This window comes from Coffea arabica, chromosome 3c (genome assembly GCF_036785885.1).
Source record: "Coffea arabica cultivar ET-39 chromosome 3c, Coffea Arabica ET-39 HiFi, whole genome shotgun sequence".
NCBI lineage: Eukaryota > Viridiplantae > Streptophyta > Magnoliopsida > Gentianales > Rubiaceae > Coffea > Coffea arabica.
The window spans coordinates 31,142,632-31,146,582 of NC_092314.1; the positions used below are offsets into that span (position 1 = coordinate 31,142,632).

Sequence of the window (3,951 nt, forward strand, 5' to 3'; positions counted from 1 at the left end):
TGTTTTGATTTAAATTCAATGTTTTCTTGAAAAATAATAAAAAAAAAAAGAAAATTGTTCACTAAAATGTGTTTATTTCTTTTAAATTCAATTTTGCAGCGTTTCTTTTAAAAATATTTCATTACGTGTTAAAAAAATTAAAAAAAAAGAGACAGGCTTATGGACCTTGAGAAGCGTAGGATTATAACCTTTCCTCATTGTTTCTTTTCGGCAAAACGCAGATACAAAAATTGTTTCTTAGCTCATTTGCCGGTTTTTCCCTTCATTTATTTTACTCCGTTTGATCGCTCCACTTGGCCCTCATCTGTCAAAGCTGGAAGTTGAAGATGATCGGATGATCGAGGAAATGCGGTGAGATGAGATTTGCTGAGGGCCTTTGATATCAGGTTTTTGGAGGGTTTAGCCATTCGGGAGGAGGATAAAAAGGAAAAAGAAAGAGACCAGAGGGGGGGCTTCGGATGAAAAGAGGAAGAGGAAATAGAGAGGGATAGCCGGGAGCAAAACAAAAAGAGAAAGTCAGAGAGAGACGGACGAAGAGGAAGGAAGTAAATCTGGGAAATGGAAGAGAGTTTCTGTGAGAGCAAAACAAAGGCTGCAGAAAACAGGGCAGCCGAAGCTGCTGCACTCGCGAGGAGCCACCACCCCCCACTTCGTCGGAGGCCGCCGCCATCGGCACATCTTTGCCGAGGAAATATGTGTGGTAAGAGATCCTTTTTCTTTGAAATTCATTTTTCTGTGCAAGTTCATATTTGGAAATTTAAAACAGAGGATGATTTCTCGAATTTTCTTTGTGGATTGTCCACAATTTTGACCGAGCATGCTTTATGGATTGGTTGGGATATTTTGTTTTGTTTCCTGACAAAAATTTTGGGCTAGCTATGGCATCAATTGAACAAAAATCATTGAATTTTTCAATACCCGTCTGGTGTTTGATGAAATGCTCGATTGAAACCCGTAGTTTATCCCTTTTCGTGTCTCCCATTCATGTGACGTATATAATTTCTGTTATTTAAGAGTAATTTGATTGGGTTTGCTGATAATTTTTGGGACAGATTATAACATCAACTAGGCAAAAGGACAGTGAAATCTTAATGTCTTTCTTGTCCAACGAAATGTCAGACTAGAAATTCATCTTAAAAATGATTCATCTGCGGTTTTATGTGAGGAAAATGAACAAGTCATCGAGTTCAATTCCTTTCCTCCCATTTGAGAATCTTTGGTGCATGGCTGCCTTACATTTTGCCGTTCCTGTCGCATCCATCATATGCATTCGAATTAAGGTTGGGAGGGGAAGTTCTTGTGGGTTTCAATGTCTGATTGAGAGTGCTTGAATTCGAAACTAAATTTCTGATGTTGCTGACCGGAAGAAAGCTGAAATGGTACTTGATGTTAGTTTATTTGGTACATTTTTCATCGAGATGCTTTCCATCATGTCAAGTCATCTGTTTGTGTTGTGCCGTATGTTCATTACCTGATGTTTGTATGCGGGAGACAAAATTCGATGTTTGATGTTGAGTTGAGGAACTCTGTCCAAATCTGTGTTATGTGTTCAAATGTTCGCCGGGTAGGTGAACTTCTGTAGCTTCAGAAAACTTCGACCAAGCTGCCTGAATTTTTGTTTAGAAACTTGTGTTTTTCAGCCCCACTTTATCTTAGACTTCATTGGCTTGTATGTTCACATTTATGTTGGATGACGGTCTTATGAAATTTGGCGATTGTTTGAGTTCAAAGCTTGGTTTAGAACCATCACAAGCTTCCTGGTTGTTGAATAAGAAATAGAGAAAGTTGCAGCAGATTTCTTTTTTTCAAATGTTTGCATGTTGTTCCAGAATTTTGCATGAGATTTTTCTAAATGTTCTTCCTGTTTGGATGATGGTGATTGTGTAGTTAGTCGCTTAGTTCAAAGCTTTCATATTTGGGTTTGAGACTTTAACTAAAAAGCAAGTTGTGTGTGCTGTTTCTCTTGTTGAAGTTTCGGTTGCTAATGGTTTGATAAGAGATGTTGCAGAAAATTTGTAAAACTTGGCATGAGGCTGCTTGAGCTGTTTAAATTTTGCATGTCTGTTGTCCGATTTTGGGTGTTTAAGTCTACAAGCTTTATGATGCAAAGTGAGAGAATTGTGTGATAGTTGTGTTTGGATTTGGCTATGTTTGAAGGCTGTCTTTGTAAAATGCTGGGTGGCCGAAAGCTTTCAGCAGAAATTTCTGCTGCAGAATGTTGTTTCTCATGTTGTTTTTCACGTCATTTGCATGAAGATTGCATGAAAACAATCTTCCAAAATTGCAATTTAACCCCTCAGCTTCCCCTTATTCTGCTATGGCCCAAAACTTGGAATAAGTGAACTAATTTTGTCATTTTAAGTTTAATCCTCTGTTTGCATATTTTATGTGACTTTGGGGATAGATTAATTTTTGATTGTGGGTCATAATTGCGACTTAATAATTTTGTTGATTTGTTTATTTTGTTTGGTTTAATGAAATAAGTGTTTGGGCTAAGAGGTTATTTTGTGTTTGGGTTTAAAAAAGTTGTTTTGGTTTATTTTGTTTGTTTTTTCTGGTTTGGGCTAGAGAGCCAAAACCCATCTATTTGGTTGGCTAATTTTGGGCCAAAATAATATGCTAGACCATTTCAGTACTTTGGACTTCCGATCGGGCCAATTTGTTTTGGCCCAAGAAATTAATAAAATGGCCCCATGGCCTAGTCCATTAAGAAACCAGAGAACGCATTTGCAGATCAGTCCCTGTACTTTTCTTTAATTTCATTGTGGCCTTGGATATTTTCAACTACTTTCAATTCGGTCCTTACTTTAATTGCAAATAAGTCCTTGAACTTTGTTTTCTTTAATTTTGGCCCCAAAATTTTGTCAATCTTTGCAATCAAGTCCTTTCTTCTCTTGACTTCTTAAATGTGGTTTGTTGACATGATTTAATTGATTCAAATTCATGTTTATTTTTATCCTTTGTGATTATTTGTCAAATAAATTGGTGCCTTGACCTTTTTTATTGTTTTGAAGCTAATATCTCATTTACTCGATTTCCATTGCAAGGGAGGTAACTTCTATATTCTTGCGTTATTTTTCCTACGTGCTCCAACGTGCTAAGTGAAATACATGTCTACTTTGCTTTCCTAACCTTTCTTTAATTTCTTTCATTTATGTCATTTACTTTTGCTTTTTATTTAAGTTATTCTTTATGGGGTATGTGTACACCTCTTGGCTTGTAATAGTTAGGGATTTAATCATTTTATTCCTTTTCCCCCTTTTACCCTAATGTAATAGATAGGGCTTGGAGGAGCATTCAATGAAGACCTACCGAAGTCATGTGCCTAGCTAGCAAATGTAATAGTTAGGGCTTTAATTGTCTTATGTGTCTTGCATGCTTAGTTGCTACGTGTTAATTTGCTTTGTTAGGGTCTTGCATCTAGTCGAACATGCTAAATGTTATGTGCTATGTGTTTATGAGTGTTTGGCATGTCTACTCGCTTTCCATAGCCATGAATGAATGTGATGGATGAATGTACGTTTCCACTAGTCCAACGCTAGTAGGAATTCATAGAATGGGCTAGTCCAACGCTAGACCCTTAGGGATTTCCCCTCGTTAGTACAAGTTTGCATGTTCATTACATGTCATGCATTCCTTTTAGTTTTATCATTTTGCATGCCCCCCGAACCCCTTTTCCCTCCATTTTAGGATTTTTGCATTTCATGCTAGTTATAGGGTTCATTTGCTTGAGAGTCCCCTTAAATATGGGATATAGACGAGTGTGGCTTTTTCTAAGCCTTAGCACGCTTGTATTCCCTCTATAAAAGGGCAAATTGAGTCACGATCTAGGTCTCCCCATACCCAATATGCATGAATTCCCTAGGCTCATGCATTTCTAAGTCCACTCTATCATTACACTTTCACTTTTCCTCCCATTTGCACACGTACACCTTTTATCCCTTCACTTGC

General features: G+C 37.4%; 1 long non-coding RNA gene across 1 annotated transcript; it reads left to right on the top strand.

Annotated features, from left to right (window-relative positions):
- The first annotated feature begins 222 nt into the window (after positions 1–222).
- On the top strand, positions 223–3,622 carry LOC140037683 (uncharacterized). Its single transcript, XR_011841662.1, has 2 exons — positions 223–700; positions 3,015–3,622. It is a non-coding gene; the product is annotated as an uncharacterized lncRNA (long non-coding RNA).
- The last annotated feature ends 329 nt before the right edge of the window (positions 3,623–3,951 follow it).